Source organism: Salmo salar, chromosome 01 (assembly GCF_965601325.2).
Source record: "Salmo salar chromosome 01, fSalSal1, whole genome shotgun sequence".
Lineage (NCBI taxonomy): Eukaryota > Metazoa > Chordata > Actinopteri > Salmoniformes > Salmonidae > Salmo > Salmo salar.
The window spans coordinates 84,268,921-84,283,095 of record NC_138291.1 but is presented as its reverse complement, the minus strand read 5'-3'; the positions used below and the strand labels follow the sequence as shown (position 1 = coordinate 84,283,095).

At 40.1% G+C, this 14,175-nt stretch overlaps 1 protein-coding gene across 5 annotated transcripts in view; it reads left to right on the top strand.

Moving 5' to 3' along the window:
- Positions 1 to 14,175, top strand: part of rbfox3a (RNA binding fox-1 homolog 3a) — a 748,768-nt gene that overhangs the window by 121,769 nt on the left and 612,824 nt on the right. For all 5 annotated transcript variants that reach the window (XM_014212871.3, XM_082977478.1, XM_014212853.3 and 2 more), the window contains exon 2: positions 5,818 to 5,927. The gene's annotated coding sequence lies outside the window, so the exon portion shown is untranslated. The remainder of the gene's footprint in view (positions 1 to 5,817; positions 5,928 to 14,175) is intronic.

Genomic DNA, 14,175 nt, shown 5'->3' with positions numbered 1-14,175 from the left:
TCATTACAACACTGTATATAGACATAATATGACATTTTGTAAGTGTAATGTTTAATGTAAATTTTTTTCACTTGCTTTGGCAATGTTACCATATGTTTCCCATGCCAATAAAGCCCCTTAAATTGAAAAAACTGAAGAGAGAGAGAGAGAGAGAGAGAGAGAGAGAGAGAGAGAGAGAGAGAGAGAGAGAGAGAGAGAGAGCTGTAATCGATGAACAGTATTCTTACATAGGTATTTGTCTTGTCCAGATGGGATAGGGAAGTGCGATGGCGATTATGTAATATGTGGATCCGTTGGGGGTGGTATGCTAATTGTAGTGGGTCTAAGGTGTCGGGTAAGGTGGAGGTGATATGGTCCTTAACTAGCCTCTCAAAGCACTTCATGATGACAGAAGTGAGTGCTACGGGGAGATAGTCATTTAGTTCAGTTACCTTCGCTTTCTTGGGTACAGGAACAATGGTGGACATGAAAACATTTCACTGTAAGGTTTACACCTGTTGTATTCAGCATATGTGACTAATCAAATTTGATTTGATTTGATCTTGAAGCAAGTGGGGACAACTCACAGATAGAGATCATATGCTGTGGAAAGGGAGACAACAGAGGAGAGAGAGAGAAAGAGAGAGAAGGAGGAGAAGAGAAACAGGAGGACAAAAAATAGTAGGAGTTAGAAAGAGATAGAGATGATGTGTGGTAGAAAGAGAGAGACGAGAGGAGAAGGACAGAGGGGAGAGAGGTAGAAAGAGCTATGCTATCTCTTTTCTCTCTTCCACAACAGTGCTATGGTGTTGAACTAATGTCCAGATGCAGATGCATTGTGGTTAGCCAGCCAGGTCACCCGTGATACAGGTCAGTATTTGACCTCCATCCATGTCTGACAACGTCGGCCACTAGTGGCAACAGTGAGCAAGCGCTGCTACCTTCAAGTAGGTTTTGGTTTTGCTTATGGTGTTGGATGGGTGTGAATGTGTTTTTGACTCTAAAGGTTGCAAGTTCTTATCCAGTGATAGAAAGTTGTTATTGAGATTTTAGTTTTAAGCGTATTTAAAACTTTCACCCTTAGATTAACCATTAGGAGGTAATGCTTAATTAACCTTAAGATTTTGGAGTTAATGCCTAAACTTAACCTTAAACACTTTGAAATTTGACATTTCCAACAACTTTGAAATTTGACGTTTGAGAAGCACTGATGAAGGTCTAATTCTGATGTGAGACAAGATAGATAGTTGTGGTTAGCAGGTGTGTGTAGGTTAGTCAGAGAAGTGTATTAGCCGCACGCAGGCACACACACACAGAGTGTATTAGCTCCACATATACAGCTAAAAAGCCTCAACAGAGTACTACATTAATACTACACAATATCTGCAGCCAGAAACTTGATCTCATAGTTTCACTTCAGGATTTGAAGTAATTGGATACTGTAGGGCTTCTTTCATACTCGTTCTTTGGCATTGTTTACTAGAATAAAATGCATACAGTGTATGAATGTTTGGGTGTGATGTGTGTGACCAGGTTATTTTGGGATAGTGTAAGTTTTGTGTGTGTGAGATTGTGTGTGTGTTTGCTCCCGTGAGCCCAGTCAGCAGGGAACAGGATTCTCACGTCCGTCTCATGCCAGTGGAGAGGTGTATGGGTCAGATGTCTGGAGGGTGTGTGTGTGTGTGTGTGTGTGTGTGTGTGTGTGTGTGTGTGTGTGTGTGTGTGTGTGTGTGGTGTGTGTGTGTGTGTGTGTGTGTGTGTGTGTGTGTGTGTGTGTCAGTGGCAATGTCTCTGTGCCCATATAGTAATTGTCAGAGTTTGGCAGGGCAATCAGTTCCATGCCACTGAACTCCATGTCTCTACACACACACACACACAAAAACCACTCACACACCCGTATGCACGTGGCCATGGCTGGAAGGGCAGAGCGGCGAGATTCCCCAGCAGCTGAAAATGAAAGTTTCTCCAAGTTTAGCCATGTCACTGTTGACAATGACAGTGATGCTGTCATGGAATGAGCAGAAACCATGTTGGACATTCACACTCACACACACAAACACACACATAAACACACACATCAGCACACATGTTATAGGTGCTTGTTTAGTTTATCTACTACAGTGTGTGTGTGTGTGTGTGTGTGTGTGTGTGTGTGTGTGTGTGTGTGTGTGTGTGTGTGTGTGTGTGTGTGTGTGTGTGTGTGTGTGTGTGTGTGTGTGCGTGTGTTTGCATGTCTGTGTGTCCAAATTAAAGTGTGAGCTATTTTCATCCCACCATCATTATCTTTGTCCTCAAGTGTCCCAGACCCTTTAATATGGTAATGTTCCTGTAGTCCCTGGCAAGGTAATTGTTTAGTGCTTTGAGTTTGACTCTCTGCAGTGTCTCTCTTGTACCCAACTCCTCTCTAAATACGTTTTAACTAAATGTTAGTGCACTGACTGTGTTTAGGTGAAGGAATTATAAGGACACATGTTGTTGGTTTATTGTTTTTCTTTTATCTTTAAAAGATACATTAATAGAAATCATAACAAAAAATACAGGGAAATTACAAAACAATATGCTTTCATGTACTACAATTTTATAAGTTGTTTATGAAGATAATAGTTGTAGATTTGACTACACGCGCACACACACTCGCCAGTCGCACACTCACACGAACAGACGCACAAACACACACACATTCCTCTGTTCCCAGTTTGAGTTCCCAGACATCACTCTCCAAACCACCCCTTAATTTAATTCAGAATGAAATTAAGGAACATTCCAACAGCCTCTCTCTCAGCAGCAATATATAGGCCAAAGCCAAGGGCTGTTATTTGACAGTAAACCCAAAAGGAGCAGCACAGAGAGGGGGCTTAGATTTCACTAATCCCCCCCTTGCCTGGGTGAGACTGCCATCTTTCTCCTCACTCTCTCTCTCTCTTGCACCTTGGCTTTTTCACACTACTTCTTTCTCTTGCTAGTTCTGTTTCCACCCCCCCTCTCTTTCTTCTCCCCTCTCTTTTCCTGGGTTGTTTCTAAGAGAGATACAGCCTGCTGTATTTTTGGCTGAAGTGTTGATCCTGTTTGTGTATCGCCCCAGGCCTCTCCTCCTCTCGTCCTTTCCTCTGCTCTACCGCTCCACTTTCCACTCTTCAGGAAAGCTGAGTCCTCTCTGTCCTTATTTTTTGACTGAGAGAGAGGCAGAGAGAGCGAGGGCGGGATACTGAGGGAGAAGGAGAGAAAAAAATAGGGGAGAGAAAGGGAGAGGGGGATAGAGGGGTAAAAGATATGTACTGTATTGGCTGCTGGAGGCAGAGAAGAACAGGAAAAAGGAGTTCAAGCGGGACACAGAGGAAGAGTATATCTAAGAGAGTGAGAGTGAACGTGAGCGATAGAGAAAATAAATGGTTTTTGTATTGAGTCACTGCAGTCTGTGCAAGGCCAACGGATTGATGACAGTCAGGGTGTGGTAAAGTCACCCTCATCTCTGCCAAGACACCATACTGCAAAGCACACTACACAGTTTTCCTTCTGGGTCGTTCCACCTCAAAGGATTTAGACACCCACCATCTAAGATTGTTCTGAAAATCATTTCTGTTGTTAGAAAGAGATCGGATAAAAATTCGTGCAACATTATTTTGTTGAAGTTAAGCTAATTGATTGCACCCAAATTGGCCATTTTAATATTCAATAAATATAGTACCTAACATCCAATTTGGACCAACCTTTGTTCTAACAATGAGATAGACATGAGCATTCCAAAGAAATGGTCAAAAGCCATGGATACCTCACACCCCACAATCCACTCCAATTCCACCCCAACAACATGCATATCGTGTCAGTTTTCTGTCTTTGACAAGTTGTATGGAGTTGCGGCTAGGAGTATTGTTTATTCATCCTATGTAATGTATTCTCAGTGAATGTGGTGATGTTTTTTTCTGTTCAGAGAAATTTGTCATTGAAGTTTTGGGGTTTATGTCCCATCTTACATCCTGTTGTTACCGGGTTCTGACCTCTAAATGGTGCTGTTCCTGCTATTAGGTGATAATTTTTTAAGGAATCCCCCCCCCCCCCCCACACCCACATTGTTAAAGGGATAGTTCAATCACATTACAAAATTAAATATTGGTTTTCTTTCCCTGTAAGCAGTCTATGGACCAGGTATGACAGCAACCAAATTATGAAAGACAAGTATTGTAATTTTGAATTCCGTAAAGTGAGTGTGGAAAAGGTGAAAAAGTATTGTTGTCTATCAACAATGACAAGCCACGGGGTCTGACAACTTGGATGGAAAATTACTGAGGATAATAGTGGAAGATATTGCCACTCCTATTTGCCATATTTTCAATTTAAGCCTACTAGAAAGTGTGTGCCTGCAGGCCTGGAGGGAAGCAAAAGTGATTCTGCTACCTAAGAATAACAAAGCCCCCTTTACTGGCTCAAATAGCCAACCAATCAGCCTGTTACCAACCCTTAATAAACTTTTTGAATTTTTTGTTGTTGATCAGATACTATTTTACAGTAAACAAATTGACAACAGACTTTCAGCACGTTTATAGCGAAGGACATTACACAAGCACAGCACTTACACAAATTACTGATGATTGGCTGAGAGACATTTATTATTAAAATGTTGTGGGGGCTGTTTGGTTAGTCTTCAGTGTTATGGCTTTACAACCCCTGCAACCCCTTATGGAAAAAGAGTTACCTGTCTAACAGAACACAGAGGGTGCTCTTTAATGGAAGCCTCTCCAACATAATCCAGGTAGAATCAGGAATTCCCCAGGGCAGCTGTCTAGGCCCCTTACTTTGTTCAATCTTTACTGACATGACACTGGCTTTGAGTAAAGTCAGTGTGTCTATGTATGCAGATGACTCAACATTATACATGTAATCTACTACAGTGACTGAAATCACTGCAACACTGAACAAAGAGCTGCAGTTAGTTTCAGAGTGGGTGGCAAGGAATAAATAAATCCTAAATATTTTCTAAAACAAACTAACGTTCTTTAAAAAAACAATTACCTAATAGCAGAAACAGCACCATCTAGAGGTCAGTACCTGGTAATATCAGGTTGTGAGATTGGACATAAACCGAACAACTTCAATGACAAATTTATCTGAACAGGAAAGAAAAAAAAGAGACATCACCACATTCTCTGAGAATACATTACATAGGATGAAGAAACAATACTCCAAGACGCAGCTACATATTAGTTGTCAAACATAGAGAACTGATGGTATATACTCATTGTTGGGGTGGGATTGGAGTGGGGTGTGAGGTGTCCGTGGATGGCTTTCGGTCCAAATCTGATGAGGTACTGTAATTATTGAATATTATATGAATCCTATAAATTAAAATAGCCAATTTGGGTGCAATCCACTACCTTATTTCCTCAGAAATCAAATTATATTTCAACAAAATAATGTTTCCGGAATGCTTATCTTATCTAACGATTTCAGAACAATCTGAGATGGTGGGTGTCATGGCTTGATGAAATGACATGGAACAACCCTTATTCTGTGTCTCTGTAGCACCAATACACACAGTCAGTACAACTGTCTTTCTACTTCTACTATTTTTACTGTTTCTACTCTACTCTACTGCTGAGTTTCTTTGTTTCTCTGCCCACCTGCCAGCACGCCTTTACATTGACCCCATACCTCGGTGTGTGCGTGTGTGTGTGGGGGGGTTCTGTACATTCGCGTATAGACAGACAGAGGTGATGATCATGAACTGATATCGACACAGCTCAAAGATAAGGTCAGCACACACACAACCTATCCCTGTGGGAATTCACTAACCAACACTCTCTCTATCTCCCTCTTTCTTTCTCTCCTTCTCTCTCTCTCAAGCGTGAAGAAGAGAATAGATGCTGAGTGTGTGATAGAGAGCGAGGAGCATCAGACACCAGTGGACATCATCTTTCCAGACCAAGTTCTTCTGAGATTGCAGATACAACAAGGTAGGACTCATCTTCCTCACCTTCCAAACCTAAACACACACACACACACACACACACACACACACACACACACACACACACACACACACACACACACACACACACACACACACACACACACACACACACACACACACACAGTACTACTACTACTTCTCTCAACATCTATCTATCTATCTATCTATCTATCTATCTATCTATCTATCTATCTATCTATCTATCTATCTATCTATCTATCTATCTATCTATCTATCTATCTATCTATCTATCTATCTATCTATCTATCTATCTATCTATCTATCTATCTATCTATCTATCTATCTATCTATCTATCTATCTAGTACCAGTCAAAAGTTTGGACACACCTACTCATTCAAGGGTTTTTCTTTATTTTTACTATTTTCTACATTGTAGAATAATAGTGAAGACATCAAAACTATAAAATAACACATATGGAATCATGTAGCAACCAATTTTTTTTAAACATACAAAAGTATATTTGATATTTTAGATTCTTCAAAGTAGACACCCTTTGCCTTGATGACTGCTTTGCATTCTCTCAACCATCTTCATGAGGTACTCACCTGGAATACATTTCAATTAACAGGTGTGCCTTTTCAAAAGTTAATTTGTGGAATTTATTTCCTCCTTATTGCGTTTGAGCCAATCAGTTGTGTTGTGACAAGGTAGGGGTGGTATACAGAAGATAGCCCTATTTGAACAGCTCAAATAAGCAACGATAATTTTATATATAGATATATATATATATATATATATATATATACACTGCTCAAAAAAATAAAGGGAACACTAAAATAACACATCCTAGATCTGAATGAATTAAATAATCTTATTAACTACTTTTATCTTTACATAGTTGAATGTGTTGACAACAAAATCACACAAAAATAATCAATGGAAATCCAATTTATCAACCCATGGAGGTCTGGATTTGGAGTCACACTCAAAATTAAAGTGGAAAACCACACTACAAAGCTGTCATCAAAGCCAAGGGTGGCCACTTTGAAGAATATAAAATATATTTTGATTTCTTTAACACTTATTTGGTTACTACATGATTCCATATATTTTATTTCATAGTTTTGATATCTTCACTATTATTCTACAATGTAGAAAAGAGTAAAAATAAAGAATAACCCTTGAATGAGTAGGTGTGTCCAAACTTTTGACTGGTACTGTATATATTATCTAATTTACACCTCATTACACATTACAGGTATTAATGGCTATCCAGACCCAGTTTTCACCTCCCTCAAATGTAACATTAACACTGACACTGACTACCTATCCTATGAATGACAAACTTGCAGTTGTATGCATTACAACTAACAATTTCTATCGACAAGGCGTTTTTAGTACACAACCCTCACTCTGACTCTGCCTTTCAGACTTTCAGTTTCAAACTGACTGTTAAAAAGTGTACTATGAGCTCTGTGAACATTCTCTGTACAGAGCCATATGACAGGTTTATAATAGCTAGTGGATGTATGGAGTGAATGTTTGATATGTTTTTAATGGTTATTAGATGGAGTGAATAGTTGAATAGTTAGTAATATTTTGTGAATGTATGGAGTGAATAGTTGAATAGTTAGCAATATTTTGTGAATGTATGGAGTGAATAGTTGAATAGTTCGTAATATTTAGTGAATGTATGGAGTGAATAATTGAATAGTTAGTAATATTTTGTGGCTGTATGGAGTGAATAGTTCATATGTTTGTAATAGTTTGTGGATGTGTAGAGTGAATAGTTTATATTTTTGTAATAATTTGTGGATGTATGTATTGAATAGTTTATACGTTTCTAATAGTTTGTGGATGTGTGGAATGAATAGTTTATATATTGTTTATAGTTTGTGGGTGCATAGAGTGAAGAGTTGATATATTTGTAATAGTTTGTGGATGCATGGAGTGAATAGTTTAATAGTTTATTGAATCTCATTACCATTATCTCCATACATGGGAGACCAGAGGCTATTAATGTGGCTTGGGGGAAGAAATCCATATAAATGTAATTAATACACAGGCGTTCCCATACAATTACTACACCAGAGCCAGAGTAACTGGGCCGGGGGCAGCAGGGTTCCGTGGGACTGTTTAGGCCTGGATGTGTGTGTGTGTGATGGACTTGGATTGCGAAATCTTGCAGAAATATGCATTCCAAAGCTTTGGAGAGCTTCTTGGAAGAATTTAAATATCGCACCCTCCCACCCTTTCTCCCTCCCTCTCGCCTCCCCCTTCTCCACCCTTTCTCCCAAAGCAGTTAAAAAATGCACTGAATCTGTTACAATTGATTTTTTTCTCTTTTTTACCTCCCAAAAGCGCTAGAATCTAGCTTTCGCATTGAGGACTCTAGCTGGGTATAGCCTGATGCTAGAAGGGAGCTACAGTAGCTAGTGTGGTTAGCTCAGGTCACCAGCGGAGTGCTGGAGCTCCGGAGCTTGAAGGGGGTCTGAAAGGATTAGTACACAGGCCAGGTGCTGCTTTGTGTGGGTAGAGCAGGTAACAGAGAGGCCCTCAGATCCAGGCCATAGGCACACTCAGCGAGACAGAGAGGGATAAACAGTTAGATAGATACTGCAGGGGTCCCTTAACAGGGACACTTTATTAATAAAACACATTTTTGAATTTTTGAATTGAGTCGCACACACACACACACACTGACCCACATACACACTCTATTCCCAGTCCGATGGCCAGAGAAAAACAAGAGTAAAAACTCCCAAAGGCAGGACTGTATATGAGAGAGAGAGAGAGAGAGAGAGAGATTACAAACAGCGAATTCATTGGCTGTGAATGTAGTAGGTTAAACCTCTACAGGATCAGTGGGTCCCCCACTGGTTGAGCTAACATAGGCTAATGTGATTAGCATGTGGTTGTAAATAACAAGACATTTTCTGATATTGGCAGAAAGCTTAAATTCTTGTTAATCTAACTGCATTGTGCAATTTACAGTAGCTATTACAGTGAAATAATACCCTGCTATTGTTTGAGGAGAGTGCATAGTTATGAACTTGAAAATGTATTAATAAACCAATTAGGCACATTTGGGCAGTCATGATACAACATTTTGAACATAAATGCAATGGTTCATTGGATCAGTCAAACACTTAGCACATACACTGCTGCCATCTAGTGGCCAAAATCCAAATTGCACCTTGGCTGGCATAATACATTATGGCCTTTCTCTTGCATTTCAAAGATGATGTATTATCTTTTACCAGATCCAATGTGTTATATTCTCCTACATTAATTTAACATTTCTCAGTAACTTCAAAGTATTTCCTTTCAAATGTTATCAAGAATATGCATATCTTTGATTCAGGTCCTGAGCTACAGGCAGTTAGATATGGGTATGTAATTTTAGGCGGAAATTGAAAAAAAAGGGCGGATCCTTGGCGACTAGTTGTAGTCGAAAAATGTGAAACTTGACTGAAAAACTTGTACTCATCAAACACTCTCCAACACACAAGAAGACAGCAGTATAGAATATAACTAGAGGTTATACATTTTTATTCCAGTGGATTCTCCTATCACTGCATTGCAATCCACTGTGGTGCATCCTAGTTTGCATCCAAAATTGTGCCCTATTCCCTTCCCTGCACTTCCTGGTCAAAATAATTACACTGTATAGGGAATAGGGTGCCATTTTGGACAGAACCCAAGTCATCTTATCAATATTGGTGGCTTTTAGTCTGCTTTTCCAATGAGATTCCCTGTGCGTTTTATGATGTATTTTAGATGATATAGTGGATTGTTCTCTGTGTGCTCTTGCAGGGAGTACCATGCCTCTCTCATGTCTGATAACTGCTGTTGATCAATAGCAATATAGCATCGGTGTGTGTGTGTGTGTGTTTGTGTGTGTGTGTTGATAGCGAGCGGGGGGGAGGGGGGACAACACAGTGAGTGTAGTACCTCTCCACACGAAGCAGATTGAATTTCAGTGTGAAATGGCCCTCGCCACCACCTACCCATAATCCTTCACACCTTTTATTATCTTTTCTATTATGTCCTCCATCTCAGTTTTACACTTCATCATAGCTCCCTCTGTCCTACCTATACTACCCCCTCGTACAGACACATACACAAGCGTACTCACAAACACACACACACCCATGCACACACACACACACACACACACACACACACACACACACACACACACACACACACACACACACACACACACACACACACACACACACACAAACACAAACACATATTGCTCCCCTGTTCCCCCCTTCACCATCTCCCCTTTATATGGATGACAGTAGTATTTCAAAGCGTAAACATGTCCTCCCCTGTGTGTCATGTCCTGGCCAACGGTGGCCTGGTGGTGGTATTTTTGCGCTTGTGTGTCTGCATGTGTGCTTGCATGTGTGTGTGCGTGCGTGTGCATGAGGTAAGAAGCAACACCAATGAGAAAAGAAGAAAGAAGAGAATTTAAGTGTCTGTGTGGGACAAATCAGAGGCTATGTCCCAAATGGCACCCTATTCCCTACATTTCCTATGGGCAATGGTCAAAAGTAGTGCACTATATAGGGAAAAGGATGCCATTTGGGACGCAAACCCTGTCTGCCCGCTGTCAGGCAGCCATCTTATATGGGCTCCTCAGAGGCAGGCCAATCCAATGGCCGATTGATTTTAATTGCTGGGTGTTAGATTGAAAGTGACTAAAGAGGGGAGAAAATAACAATCAATCTGCAAATGGAGCAAGGAAAGGAGAAGTGGTGAAACTCTTGACTGTTAATGTAGTAACTTGAATCAATGAATGGTAAACGATTTGTGTTTGCGTGTCGGAGAGCGCATGCTTTAGTCTGTTTGTTTGCAGGATAATCTGTGTGTGTGTGGGGGGGGGGGCATGGTGTGTGTGTGTGATTTAAGGAGGCAGGGTATGAGGTGTGTATTCTGTGAACACGCTAGCCAGAGGACGACACACAACTGACACTCTGTCATGGGGTTGTGACTCAGAGTGGGTGTGTGTGTGTGTGTGTGTGTGTGTGTGTGTGTGTGTGTGTGTGTGTGTGTGTGTGTGTGTGTGTGTGTGTGTGTGTGTGTGTGTGTGTGTGTGTGTGTGTGTGTGTGTGTGTGTGTGTGACTTTTGCGTAATGTCACATTCACGTGCTTGTCTGAACTCTGAAATGTGCGACTTGCTAACTTGTTGAATGCGGCAAGTGTACAACTACAACCAGTTAGCAAGTCGGACATTTCTGAGTTTCCTATCAGATTAATGAGGCATAAGATGTGCACTGAAAAAAATATCCTTTAATTTTTACAGTAAATTACTGGCAGCAGGAGATTACTGTACATTTACAGTAAAATAAGGCATCACCAAAACCAATATTTTTACTGTAGATTTGCAGGACTTTTACTGAAAACACAAATTTACAGCATAATACTGTAACACCTTTCAACAGCAACATGCTGTATTTCTAGAATTTACAGTGCATTACTGGAAGAACATTGGTTACTACAGTTGCAGATTTACATTGTGGGCAGCATTTATATTGCATGTATTTGATATACATATTTCAATAGTTTCAAGTATTTCAGGTATTTGATAGTTTTCACTTTACTGGCCTGACATACAATTCATTTATTTTCAAACAGTTTAATTAGAATACATGCATTTTGTAGTTTTGTATGTATATACACTACCGTTCAAAAGTTTGTGGTCACTTAGATATTTCCTTGTTTTTGAAAGAAAAGCAATTTTTTTTGTCCTTTTAAATTAACATCGAATTAATCAGAAATACAGTGCAGGCATTGTTAATGTTGTAAATGACTATTGTAGCTGGAAACGGCAGATTTTTTATGGAATATCTACATAGGTGTACAGAGGCCCATTATCAGCAACCATCACTCCTGTGTTCCAATGGCACGTTGTGTTAGATAATCCAAGTTTATCACTTTAAAAGGCTAATTGATGAAGAGGCAACTCTGGGATGCTGGCCTTCTAGGCACTGTTGACTGTTGACATTGAGACTGGTGTTTCGCGGGTACTATTTCATGAAGCTGCCAGTTGTGGACTTGTGAGGCATCTGTTTCTCAAATGAGAAACTCTAATGTACTTGTCCTCTTGCTCAGTTGTGCACCGGGGCCTCCCACTCCTCTTTCTATTCTGGTTCGAGCCAGTTTGCGCTGTTCTGTTAAGGGAGTAGTACACAACGTTGTACAAGCTCTTCAGTTTCTTGGTTATTTCTTGCATGGAATGGCCTTCATTTCTCAGAACAAGAACAGACTGCCGAGTTTGAGAATACATTTATTTGTTTCTGGCAATTTTGAGCCTGTAATCGAACCAACAAATGCTGATGCTCCAGATACTCAACTAGTCTAAAGAAGGCCAGTTTTATTGCTTCTTTAATTAGAGCAACAGTTTTCAGTTGTGCTAATATAATTGCAAAAGGGTTTCCTAATGATCAATTAGCCTTTTAAAATTTGTTTTTTTCCTGTATTTAACTAGGCAAGTCATTTCAGAACAAGTTCTTATTTTCAATGACAGCCTAGGAACACTGCCTTGTTCAGGGGCAGAACAACAGATTTTTTCCTTGTCTGCTCAGAGATTCGATCTTGCAACCTTTCGGTTGTAAGTCCAACGCACTAACCACTAGGTTACCTGCCGCCCCAGGTGGGATGCTGGCCTTCTAGGCAGAGTTCAGTGTCTGTTCTTTTGCCCATCTTAATAATTTTCCTTTTATTGGCCAGTCTGAGATATGGCTTTTTCTTTGCAACTCTGCCTAGAAGGCCAGCATCCCAGAGTTGCCTCTCTAATCCATGATAAACTTGGATTAGCTAACACAACGTGCCATTGGAACACAGGAGTGATGGTTGCTGATAATGGGCCGTTTCCAGCTACAATAGTCATTTACAACATTAACAATGTCTACACTGTATTCCTGATCAATTTGATGTTATTATAATGGACACATTTTTTTTGCTTTTCTTTCAAAAACAAGGAAATGTCTAAGTGTCCCAAAACTTTTGAACAGTAGCGTATTTATGTAAAACAAATACCAAGCAGCTCGCTTAACTACAACAACATTCTCAATAACGATAACATCATCTTTTTACTTGCTATGAATGTGATATGTTCTTGTTAATCTACCTAAGTTTAATGCACTGACTGTAAGTTGCTCTGGATAAGAGTGTCTGCTAAATGACCAAAATGTAAATGTAAAAAATGAACACTTGCAAAGCACACTGCTGGGTATTATTCTAATGAGCTCCGCCGCAAAACAAGGCCACATTTTTATAATATCTAGCAATGGGCTTTGCAAGTGTTCATTTTTACATTAAGATTTACATTTTGGTCAAATATCTATGAACCTACAACCCCAAATCCGTAAACACAGGCACCCTCATAGATGTCATGTTTTGCTCTTTGGCACTAAGTCATGTTTTGCGGAGGGGTCAAATACTTATTTCCCTCATTAAAATGCAAATCAATTTCTAACATTTTTGACATGCGTTTTTCTGGATTTTTTGTTGTTATTCTGTCTCTCACTGTTCAAATAAACCTACCATTAAAATTATAGACTGATCATTTCTTTGTCAGTGGGCAAACGTACAAAATCAGCAGGGGATCAAATACTTTTTTCCCACACTGTAACTCGCCCTCCAAATACACCTCTGCTGTTTTCAATCAAGATCTCAGCGATCACTGCCTCATTGCCTGCATCCGTAATGGGTCTGCGACCAAACGACCACCCCTCATCACTGTCAAACGCTCCCTAAAACACTTCTGCGAGCAGGCCTTTCTAATCGACCTGGCCGGGGTATCCTGGAATGACATTGACCTCATCCCGTCAGTAGATGATGCCTGGCTATTCTTTAAAAGTGCCTTCCTCATCGTCTTAAATAAGCATGCCCCACTCAAAAAATGTAGAACTAGGAATAGATATAGTCCTTGGTTCACTCCAGACCTGTCTGCCCTTGACCAGCACAAAAATATCCTGTGGCATTCTGCATTAGCATCGAATAGCCCCCGTGATATCCAACTTTTCAGTGAAGTTAGGAACAAATATACACAGGCAGTTAGAAAAGCTAAGGCTAGCTTTTTCAAACAGATAGTTGCATTCTGTAGTACTAACTCAAAAACGTTCTGGGACACTGTAAAGTCCATGGAGAATAAGAGCACCTCCTCCCAGCTGCCCACTGCTCTGAGGCTAGGAAAAACTGTTTCCACCGATAAATCCACTATAATTGAGGATTTCAATAAGCATTTCTCTAT